General features: G+C 43.3%; 1 protein-coding gene across 2 annotated transcripts in view; it reads right to left on the bottom strand.

Annotated features, from left to right (window-relative positions):
- NUMA1 (nuclear mitotic apparatus protein 1) overlaps window positions 1-7405 on the bottom strand; it is a 71414-nt gene extending 64009 nt beyond the window's left edge. The window contains exon 1 of one of the 2 annotated variants that reach the window (XM_032426984.1): window positions 7287-7405. The gene's annotated coding sequence lies outside the window, so the exon portion shown is untranslated. The other variant, XM_032426988.1, reaches the window with a different exon arrangement.
- Between the last annotated feature and the right edge of the window lie 5284 nt (window positions 7406-12689).

Below are 12689 nucleotides of genomic sequence, written 5' to 3' on the forward strand. Positions count from 1 at the left end.
GTCCCTTATTAGGGTGACTGACTGCCCAATGGCCAACCCTTAACCTTGACTCTCTCCTCCCCTCATTGACAGCCAAGATACTGCCCTTTCCAGATAGCTCCTCCACCAATTTAGCAGAAAGAATAATCAAAACTATTCCCCCCAAATTTCCATCAGCTGAAGATTTAAAGTGGTGTAACACAGAGCTTGCTTCTCAAACCTACCATTTTTAGCCCTTTTACCAAACAGAATGAAAATATATAAAGCCTGCTTGTCAAGCTTTGGAATTATAAACTGTGAAGGACAGAAAATACAATGTTTTTAGATTTGCTATGGCAAAAAAGATCTCAACAGTTACCAAAACCAACACAATACAATTTAGTAGAATTAAATATAAACGCTTGCATTCACAATGAAAGAAATCAAACTAATACGAGATGGTAGAGACCTGGTTCAGCAGTTCTTATTTAAAAGGCTGCCTTTCAGGGCGCCTGGGTGGCTCCGTCGTTAAGCGTCTGCCTTCGGCTCAGGTCATGATCCCAGGGCCCTGGGATCAAGCCCCAGCCCCGCATTAGGCTCCCTGCTCAGCGAGAGGCCTGCTTCTCCATATCCCACTCCCCCCTGCTTGTATTCCCTCTCTCGTGGTCTGTCAAATAAATAAATAAAATCTTTAAAAAAAAAAAAGGCTGCCTTTGGGGTAGGGGAGGGAGCAGGCTGCCTATAGTGGGAGGTGGAGGAGAGGCTGTTATGCTCTCAATGAACCATGAATGTAACAGAGCTACCCAAAACATCAATGCAGGATCGGGGTGTGTGACAACTCTGTGCCTCACCTTTAAAGAGCAACGTCAGAGTATATGCAGTGAAGAATGACAACAACTGTGGTGAAAGGTCTAAAAGTCATGTCATGGCAAACGTGAGGGAAGAACTACAGAAGTTTAGCAGGGAGAACATGAAAACTTTTTTCAAATATATGCATGCTTGTCATGCAGGTGAAGAGAAAAACTTGTGTTCTCTTGCAAGAGGACAAAACCAGAACTACTGAGTAGAAATTATAGGAAGACAGATTTTGGTTGGACATGGGGAAAGACTTTCAGCATAATAAAGAAATTAAGAACGTGGGAGGCCATAGGGCTCCGTGCTGAGTGGGGAGCCTGCTTCTCCCTTTCTGCCTGCTGCTTCCCCTGCTTGTATACTCTGTCAAAAATAAATAAAATCTTAAAAAAAAAAAAAAGGAATGTGGGGGGCACTTGAGTGGCTCAGTTGTTAAGCATCTGCCTTCGGCTCAGGTCATGATCCCAGGGTCCTGGGGTCGAGCCCCGCATCGGGCTCACTGCTCAGCGGGAAGCCTGCTTCTCCCTCTCCCACTCCCCCTGCTTGTTTTCCTGCTCTCACTATCTCTCTCTGTCAAATAAATAAATCTTTAAAAAAAAAAAAAAGAACGTTAGCTATTGCTATGACTGTTGATATGATAAATCAGATAACCTGAAAATCTTCCTACTAAATACGCCTGGAAATGCTTGGGAAAATATAATAAACGTCCTTTTAGATTACGCCAATTAAGTTATTGTCTCTCAGCTCCATACCTACCCTGTTATACTCTGCTCTGTGACATTGGGGCTTGGACTTCGCCAACCCCATTTCACCTTTGCCAGCTGGCTTCCAGTTAGGCTCTGTCAATATGAGGTGCTAAAGGGAAAATGGAACTTCCTCCTTCCTATGGCTTGCTGTTTCTTGACAACAGCAGTGGGTTCCTTCCCACTTCTTTCTAAACTCCCAGAACCAGCCTCACTGCACCCCCTCAGAGGCACCAGCACCAGCTGGGCAGAGCTCAACCAAACCTGGCTCCTCCAGGCCCTTCCTGTGAGCACCTGAGAAACCAGCAGCACCAGGCAACACCCTCTTCTCCAAGAATCAGGGTGTAGTTCCTCCAGAACCCTTCAGACTTCTAGGCTCTGATAACTCCAACCTTTCCTCCCTTTGTTTTTCAGTCCTAGATGAGGTAGCTGTTTAATGCAGTTATTACATCAAAGTTACTTTAAGATTCCCTTTCTGCTTGTTCAGCCCTCCCACAAGGGTTTAAACTAATTCCATTTACTGAGTTCACTCTTAAAATAGCTATGTGTGGTTTCTACTTTCCTGATTGGATCCTAACTGATACATAGATAAACTGAGCTCATGAGAAAGTAAGGGAAATCCCAGGAACAGTGTGACCTGACAGCATAGCTGTGCTAGCTGTGTAAAGAATTTATAACCTCCTCATTGTCCAGGAGACAGATTTTGAGCCCACAAAGAGCAACTGAGATCCTTGTATAAAGGCTGAGGCATTCAATAAAAAGATAGACCAGGAAAAAAAATCTGTCCACAGGGAAATAAGGAAGCTTACCTTGCTCACCCAGTGAAGTAGGAGGAAAAACCCTCCTAGGAATTCAAAACCATAGTTGTTTTGTGGCCTAAGCTTATGGCCTGGAAATCTATGAGTAGAGATGAATTACATACATTTTGGTCCCAGGTTGGGAATAGCCTTGAGTGCCCAATAGAAGCAACTACAAAGTTCTTCAGGAGATATAATGAATGGCCAATAAATATGTGAAAAGATGTTCAACATCATCAGTCATCAGGAAAATGCACATTAAAACCATGATGAGATACTACTATACCTCCATGAAAATGGCTAATATTTTTTTTTTTTTTTTTTTTTTTTTTAAGATTTTATTTATTTGCGCGAGAGAGAATGAGAGACAGAGAGCATGAGAGGGAGGAGGGTCAGAGGGAGAAGCAGATTCCCTGCTGAGCAGGGAGCCTGATGTGGGTCTCGATCCCGGGACTCCAGGATCATGACCTGAGCCGAAGGCAGTCGCTTAACCAACTGAGCCACCCAGGCGCCCGAAAATGGCTAATATTAAAAGGCTGACAATACCAAGTATTGGTAAGAATATACAGCAAGGGGCCCCTGGTGGCTCAGTCAGTTAAGCATCTGACTCTTGATTTCGGCTCAGGTCATGATTTCAGGGTGGTGATATCGAGCCCTGCACTCACAGCAGAGTCAGCCTGAGATTCTTTTTCCCTCTCTCTTTGTCCCTCCCCCTACTTGAGCATGTGCAATAAATAAATATATAATATATTTCTCTCAATAAATAAATATATAATTAGATACAATCTTAAAAAAAAAAGAATATGAAGCAAATGGAGCTCTCACATACCACTAAAATGGTACCACCACTTTGGAAAACTGGTAATTTCTTAAAAAGTTAAATATACAACTGCCATACAACCCAGCCATTCCACTCTGAAAAGAAAAATACACAAATGCTCAAAGATTTGTACATGAATGCTCATAGCCAATTTTATTCACAATAGCCAAAAACTGGAAATAAACCAAAAGTCCATCAACAGTGAATAATAAACAAAATTACATGATATAACCATACAACAGAATACTGTGTAGCAACAGAAAGCAACAAATTACTGATATATGCAACTAAATGGATAAATCTCACATGCATTATGCTATGTGAAAGAAAGTAGGCCCAAGAATACACACTACATGATTTAACTTACATGAAATTCTAGGAAATGCAAATTAATCTATAACAGTTCCTGAGCGGGGCACTTGGGGGCTCAGTTGGTTAAGCAACTGCCTTCAGCTTCCAGGGAGTCCCAGGATGAGCCCCATGTCGGGCTCCCTGCTCAGCAGGGAGTCTCCCTCTGCCCCTCCCCCTACTCCTCTCTCTCTCTTAAAAAAATAAAACCTCAAAAAAAAAAAAAAAAGGTTCCTGAGCCAAGGTGAAGGGAAACATGGACTGTAAAGAAGCATGCAGAAACTTTGGGGCATGATAGAACTGCTCTATACTTTGTGGCAGCTTTTTATAGGTGTATACATCTGTCAAAACACTTTTCACTTTAAATAGAGTTTATTGTACATAAATTATGCCTAAGCAAAGTTGACTTAACACTGGGAAAAAAAAAAAAGAAACTGCTCTTGAGGGAACTGACCTCAATCCAAGCTACATAAGACTACCACAGATGATGCTCCTTTGAATATGAGCTTACAATCCAAAACTACTACATACTTGGGGAAACAATTCACCATAGGCAAGAGTCAGTTAAAACAAATGGCAGGATTATACCCCTAAAAACTTCAGAAAATTGAACATGATAGAGACTACAAGTTTATTTAAAATTATTATATGAATTGAAAACATGAGACAAAGGATCATAGGGGGAAGGGAGGGAAAAATGAAACAAGATGAAACCAGAGAGGGAGATAAACCATAAGAGACTCTTAATCTCAGGAAACAAACTGAGGGTTGCTGGAGTGGAGGGGGGTGGGAGGGATGGGGTGGCTGGGTGATGGACACTGGGGAGAGTATGTGCTATGGTGAGCGCTGGGAATTGTGTAAGACTGATGAATCACAGACCTGTACCCCTGAAACAAATACATTATACGTTAATAAAAAGAAAAAAAAACATGAGACAAAAACAAGATACCATAGAAAACAAAGAGGCAGATTTAAAAATGAACCAGAGTACTTCTAAAAATGAAAAAGTTAGCTAATGAAGATAAGAACTCAGGGCACCTCAGTGGCTCAGTCAGTTGAGCAACCAACTCTTGATCTCAGCTCAGGTCTTGATCTCAGGGTCATGAGATCCCTCTCTCATCAGGCTCTGCACTGGCCGTGGAGCCTGCTTAAGATTCTCTGTCTCCCTCTCCCTCTGCCCCTCCCACCCTTAAACACATACACACACACACACACACACACACACACACACACACAAAGTAAATTAGTTCTAGGTGAAGAGTCAATTAGTATGCTAGGAGATAGATTTAAAGAAATTACTCAGAGGTAACACAGAAAGAGACAGAAATTATGAAAGATAAGAGATGTGGAGGACAGAATAAAAAAGCCCAATGTAAGTTAAAATATGGGATCTGGGAGAGGCACTATTTAAAAACAGAATGACTGCAAATTTTTCTACAAAATTTATGCAAGGTATGAAATCTCAGATTGAGGAATCACTATAAGCTCCCGATAGGATACAATTAAATCTACACCATATAATGAAACTGCAGAACACAAACAGTAAGATCTTTAAAACAACCAGAGAAAAATGCAGGTTTTTACAATAAAATACAATAAAATGATAGTTAAATTGTGAGCACAGTTCTCAAAAGTAACAACAAAAAGTCAGAATTTCAGTAAAATAACATTTTCAAAATGCTGAGAGAAAATAACTGGAAGCTTAGTACCCAGCTAAACTATCAAGACTGAAGAGGAAATAAAGATGTTTCCACACAGAGTGTTTCCCACTAACTGACTCACTGAAGAAAACATCTGAAGGATATATTCATCTGTTTAACACAAAAGGAATAAAATGCAAGAATGGTGAAAAAACAAAAAGCAAGCATATAAGGGTAAAATGAAATTAATCACAGAGCACAAAACATAATACTGTTAGACTACAATAATAATTATTATTACTTAGAATTGCTCAATATTGAAATGGACTGCCTTTGGGAGTGGTCTTATCGTTGGAAGTGCTCATTTTGAGTTCGGACAACACCTTTTGATATGTTTAGTATAACACTGGGTAAGAGGCTGAAATAAGTGACCCCCAACATACTTACTGACCATAGGGTGTTATCAATTAGACACAGCTGTCAAAACATTCCCCAATCCGCTCTGTTTAGCCACCTGTGGCAGGGCTTTCCCCCCATCCTAACAGTTCTAGAACTCAAGTACTAGTTCAAGGCATTCTTCTCACTCCCATATTCCATAAATAAAGAAAAGAACATTCTAAATAGAAATGTTTTTTAAATGAGCTTTCAGGTAAGGTCTTTTAGCTTTGGGGGAGTACAGCTTTGGCATTAGATTAAGAATCAGGCATTACAATTACTCACCATTTGCTTGAACTTGGGCCAAGAAAAGAGTACTTTGGAAGCTTTTACAGAGAATTATGTGCTTCTTCCTCTACAAGGAGAACCATACAGGAACAGAGAGAGAGGGAACACATATATGCATCCTTGCTGATGGAAAGCTACCTTACTTGGTCTGAATGTTCCTTCTGGGTTCCCATATATTCACAGCAGTAAATAGCTCGACAAGGTAGCCCCATTTCCCTTATCCAAGGCTTCTGTCCACCACAGAGTAACACACTTGACATTCCAGAACTTTGGACATACAGGACCAGGCAACAGACACCAGAGAGAGGGAAACACGGATTAAAGCAAGTAAATATGACATTTTTAGAATGCAGTGCCATTCCAGACAAAAAGATAGAATACAGAGGTTCAAAAGCCACTAAATGAAGATGGGAAAGCCAGGCTCCTATTTCCTTTCAGTCCACGAAAGCTCATTCCTTTCAAAGCATGCATTAAGAGCCATGACATGTTTCACTCATACCTGCCTAGGCATCAGGATACGGGGACAAAAGACACTGTCTCTATCTAGAAGGGCAAACATGCAGACACTCTTCCAATACCAGATGAGAAGCACTCCCCTGGGGCGTAAGCAAGAGAGGACATCCACAGGAGGCAGCATCAAGCCAGTTACGCTCTTTCCCACCCACAACCTTCACACAGTAACTTACAGTCACATATTTGTACATTCCAAGATGCTTCCATGAAACAACTTAACTGATCTGACCCTCAGAACAACCCCAAGAAGTAGGTAAGGCAGGTAAGTTCATTGTTTACGTTTGGGAAATGAGGCTCAAAATAAATTAGGTCACTCGTCCAAGACAACGCGCACCCCCACACAGCCCCTTACCCCCCACTCCTTATTTACGCCAACCACGCACTAGCTATGTAATCCTAAGTAAACACTATAAAATACCTCTGTTTCCCCATCTGTAATAAAGGATAATAGGACAATTAGGAATATTTAAAAAATGATCCATATAAAGGGTGTGGCACAATGTCTGAAACGTAGCCGGTGCTCGGAAAATGTTTACTACTAGTATTACTACTGTTATTGTTAACAATAATAGGCGGAGACTTCCCTGGGACCTCTGGGTCACAAGCATTTCAGGAACACGCACTAGCCGCCCCCCGCCCCCACCGACCCGGTCGCAGACAGAATTCCACAGTCACGCCCCCAAACAGACCCTCCCCCTAGGCACGCCGGCACCTCCTCCCACCCGGACATGCCCCCCTCCTCACAAACCTTACCCCCGATAGATTCTCCCCAGTCAGAGTAGGTTATGAAGGAGGCCTTCCGCTCGCACCCGCCTCTCCAGCACCCCCTTTAGGCCCGGGCATCCCTGCGGGCGCCCAGACCGAACGCCAGCCGCGGGCCCGCGCCGGTTACCTGGCCGCGCGCTCCCGCTCCGCCTCACGCTTCCACGGGATCGTGTTTGTCGCGGGCTCGCGCCAGCGCGGTGAGCGCACAATTAGTTTAAACTATGGCCCCGCCCCCACGCGCCACCCTCTGATTGGCCCCGGTCGGCTGGAGTCTCACGCAAGGGCACGCTTGAGGACCCGGGAAAAGGAAGTGTGAGGACCACTGGGAAGAGAGAAGGGGTGTCACTATTTCCGGAATCCGGCCTGGACTTGAGAGCAAAAAAAACTACAAATCCCAGCACGTCCCGCGGCTTTGGAGCACCGCCCCTGGCGAACTACAACTCCCGGTAGGCATCGCGGCAGCACTTAGGCTTGTGGCCGGGATACGGTGGTGTAGGTAGTTACCATGGAGTTGCGCTGAGTAAGCCTGAGGTAGTGAGACGCCGAGGCTGGAGGGAAAGCAACTGCGGGTGAGTCGGGCGGGAAAACAGGAAATTCGTTCTAGGGGACCATTCGCTCTCTATGGAGAGATTAAGGAACTTCCTTTTCGGGGACCTGAGAAACCCTCCCGCACACACCCATTATCCCCTTGCACAATGAACAAGACACAACATCCGTACGGAATAGACCGGGGGAGGGAAGGAAAGGGCGACGAGATACATAGCCACACGGATTTGGGGGGTGCTTAAGAACATCCCCTATCACAAACCCGGGACCCCCTAATACGGATACCTCAAATCTCTGACAGTGGGAGATCTGAAACACACTCAGAAAATGGGTTGGTTTTTCCTCTGATGATGAACTGAGACCTCTTCAAGACATGGGAGTAGAATTAGAGTAAATCACCGGCCCTAATACTGGAGATGTATGGGGCTTGACTTGTCTCTTCCCTGACATGCAGGAAGGTCCCAGGGTACAGCCCCGTTCTCAGAGTCAGCAGCATCACACACTCATTAGGAGTCCTGTCCCTAAATTACCTCTTCTCGCTACACCTCCCTCTATGGTCGGCTTCTCCTAGCTCTGTGGTTAGACTGATTCCTTTTACAGTCTCATGACAGATTACGTTTGGCAATTTACCGAGCACCTTCACATTCAGTCTCTTTTGAGTTTTGTGAGTCAAGGATATTTATCCCCATTTTACAGATTGGAAAACTGAAACCCAAAGAGGAGCAGCGACTTGCTCAAGGCCACACACCAAGTCAGTGACAGCTTAGGACCATACCCCAGTTTGTCAACTTCGAGCCAAGTCACTAACTTGAGTTTACAGCCTGTCTAGCTTAAGGACGTGTTCCAAGGAGTAAACTTGGACAGCAGCTAGGCTGCATCTTGGGCTTCCCTGTGGCACCTGGGAATATAACCTCCCAGAATACACTAGATTATGTGGCCGACTTTTCATGACATTCTTTGATTTTTCTTCCACCTGTAGTCCATAAACAGAAACCCTCTCTAGGCCAGGCCATTCAGTCTCCTATAAGATCTCATCTGATTATTCCTCAAAACTTCCTATGCCATCATATTGCTACTTACCTGAGAGAGGGAAGAAATAGGCTAACAACAAATCAAATCCCAATTGTTAGTAATTTCCAAAAACTGAAAACAAATTTTCATCAACTTGGATCGGTTAAAGTTAAATCAACTAAATTAATAGGATACACACAAATTCTATTCAGTACTCTGCAGTTATTAAAAAGGGTGAGTCTAGGGGCACCTGGGTGCCTCAGTCAGTTAAGCATCTGCCTTCGGCTCAGGTCATGATCTCAGGGTCCTAGAATCAAGCCCTGCATCTGGCTCCCTGCTCAGCGGGGAGTCTGCTTCTCCCTCTCCCTCTGCCTCCACCCCCCCCCCACTCATGCGCACGTACTCGCTCTCTCTCTGTCAAATAAATAATTAAAAAAATATTTTTAGAAAAGGATGAATCTACAATATGAAAAGAAAAAATACATTGTTAGCTAACACTACAATGGCAACCATATTTCAGTATAAATGTATCCCATCAATATGTTGTACATCTAAATCTACACAATGTGATGTCAGTTATCCCAGTTATAAAGTAGAATTTAAAAAATACATTTACAAATAGTATGTGTTTATTTAAAAATATACACAATTTTGTATATATCCCTTCTAAGAGGTTATATTCCCAAACATTAATCATGATTGTTCTTGGTGAGATGGAAACTCAGACTTTTAGTTTCTTTTTTTTTTTTTTTAAGATTTTATTTATTTATTTGACAGAGAGAGACACAGCGAAAGAGGGAACACAAGCAGGGGGAGTGGGAGAGGGAGAAGCAGGCTCCCCGCCAAGCAGGGAGCCCGATGCGGGGCTTGAACCCAGGACCCTGGGATCACAACCTGAACCGAAAGCAGACACTTAACAACTGAGCCACCCAGGTGCCCCAGACTTTTAGTTTCTACTTGATGTACTTCTCTATGTTGTTTGACTTTATTCAGCTATCATGTTAACTTTTAAAATTAAAAAATAAAATAAAAGGTATTTCCAATTTGGAACGGAAAAATTCCAAAACAAGACAAGTATGCTTCTAAACTTGTCATTTGTCAAGTCAGCCTGGACAGATGAGGAAGGCACTGGGATCTGACTGGTCATGAGGCAGAACAGCAGCTGGGAAAGACTGGCTCCAAAAACGCAGCCACTGAAGTGAGCAAAGCAACCTCAAGGTTTTGTCAGTTCTACCCAGCAGCCAGGTATACCATGTGACACCTGAAGACACTATTCATTTCTTCTTTCATTTGTCCATTATCCATTTGTTCATCAAGCCTTTAGTGAAGACCCACTCTTTGCCAGGCTCAGTACAGAGTAATGGTGGGAAGAGAGAAAGAAGTCTGACTTCTGTCCCTGGCCTTGAGCTTACAGGGAAGGAATAGAAAGTTTATAAAGAAATGAGTACGGGGTACCTGGCTGGCTCAGTCAGTAAAGTGTGCGGCTCTCGATCTCAGGGTCATGAGTTCAAGACCCACACTGGGCATAGAGACTACTTTAAAAAAAGTGGGGGGTTGCCTGAGTGGTTCAGTGGGTTAAGTGTCTGACTGTTGATTTCAGCTCAGGTCATGATCTCGGGGTCACGGGACTGAACCCCACATCAGGCTCCCCACTCAGTGGGGAGTTTCCTTGATATTCTCTCCCTCTGCCCCTCCCCCCACTCACGTGTGCATGCCCTCTCTCTCTCAAATAAATAAATCTTTAAAAAAAAAAATGAGTACGGAGAATACAGCTGCTTCAGTGTATTAATATTAGCACCTGCTGCAGGATATACAATAGCTCTCAAGATAGGTATGTCTCCATTTTACAGATGAGGAAACAGTCTGTGATAAAATTTTGTTCAAAGTACAGTAGGGGCATTATCAGTTAGCTATTGCTGTATAACAAACCATCCAAAACCACAGTGACTTAAAATAATAAGTATTTATTATTGCTTTCAAGTCTCTAAGTCAGCCATATGTTTCTTCTGGTCTTGCCTGGGCTCATTCATGTGTCTGCAGGCATCTATGACTATCCTGAACTTGACTTGGTGTAGGCTGGCTATTGGCTAGTCTAGGATGGCCTCAGCTGGGAACACTAGCTCTCTGCACCTATCTCGCCTGCACATGTTTCTCCCATCCCTCCTGTAGGGTAGCCATTTTCTCTTGGCACAGGCAAAAAGCAAGAGGGCAAGCCCTCTCTTTAAGCTTTCTGTTTGCTTCATGTTTACCAACATCCCATTGGCCAAAGCAAGTCACATGGCTGAGCCCAACATTGGAGTGGAGAACTACAGAGTTATAGGGCAAAAGAGATAGATACCAAGGAGACCAGGAATAGGAATAATCAAGGGAATCAATCTACCACAGAACACATTGACCAATTTTATCTGGAAAGACAGGCTTCATCAAAGAGAGTACACTAGGCCTGAGTATTAAAACATGAGAATATTCACTAAGTAGGCAGCTGTTTCTTAGAACTGGATGCAGGCTGGTTTGCCACAATCAGTGGAAACCTAGCAGGTTTTTCTGTGCTCATGACAGACAGGGTTGTTCTATTATTTGTTATCTAGGCTTCATTCCTTCTGGTCAGGCACAGGGCAGCGAGCACTCCATAAATGTTTGCAGATTTGAATTGAGTTTCTTACTGTGAATGAGGTGTAGACTGAAATAGCTGAACCTGGGAGCCAATTGTTAGAAAGAGCAGCTGACCATCAACGCTAGCAAAACAGAAAGCCTTGAATTTGGCAGTTTCTCATTCATTCCTCCCACAAACATTTCTTGAGTGCCTGTTGTAAGCCAGGTTCTGTGTCAGATGATGAATAAGACACAGTGCTAGCTCACAGTCTGGGCTACTATTTAAATGGAGAAGAATAACAACTGTTTCCAACTGGCAAATTTATCTAACTACTGGGGGCTCCATTTTTAATACTAACTCATCCAAAAAATGCATCAGGATGATGCATATTTGTGTATGACACAAAGTCAGAATTTCTTAGGAACTGCACTGAGTTAGGTTCTCTGATGGTCAAGGGAACTAATGGTAAAATTCTGCCCTTAAATATTTTAAGCTAAAATCCATGTCCAGTGCAGAACTCTGGGGTCCCAACACAGGACTTTGAGAAAAGTATCCAATCTCACTCAAAGACATCAAACTTGTTTTAGGTGCCCTAGTGGAATGGGCTTCTCTGTCTAGGTGAGAACACAAGCCAGGTTCCTCTATTTCCAGAAAAGCCTGTGTTCTTTTTTGTCTGCTGTATATTTGATACCTAAAAGATGCAGGTCTCCCTAATCAACAGTCTGTGCCCACCAGGCCAGTCTTGATTTGACAGAGAATTCAACTGTGAAATGACTCAAAGTGGCACTTCCACAAAGCTCAGTTGAGACTGCTGCTTTTTGAGAGGAAGACATTCACTTTCCATTCCTCTACGCGTTAAAACACCAAAAAAGGAATTTACTCAAACTGTATTAAGCTTAAGCTGAATTATAAACTGTCAGGTCCCTGGTTTTGGTTTTTTGTTTTTTAAAGATTTATTTATTTATTTATTTGACAGAGATACAGCGAGAGAGGGAACACAGCAGGGGGAGTGGGAGAGGGAGAAGCAGGCTTCCCGCTGAGCAGGGAGCCCGATGCGGGGCTCGATCCCAGGACCCTGGGATCATGACCTGAGCCGAAGGCAGACGCTCAACGACTGAGCCACTCAGGTGCCCCAAGATCCCTGGTTTTTAAGAGAAATTCATTTTAAGAAAATGTGTGGATTTCATTTTCTGCATATAATCTAGAACTGCATATCCTAAGGTTTCCCTTTTTACTTTGGCTGCCAGGAATTTCAGAGATAACATAGGCCAGTTCCTAATTCCATGGTACATCTCTTTCTCTTCCTTTAGTCTGCTTCTGATCTTTCCCTTCCATGTTTCCATTTCCTACATCAGTCTGGTAGCTACTAGACACTTGTAG

Source organism: Phoca vitulina, unplaced genomic scaffold (genome assembly GCF_004348235.1).
Source record: "Phoca vitulina isolate PV1807 unplaced genomic scaffold, GSC_HSeal_1.0 scaffold36, whole genome shotgun sequence".
Lineage (NCBI taxonomy): Eukaryota > Metazoa > Chordata > Mammalia > Carnivora > Phocidae > Phoca > Phoca vitulina.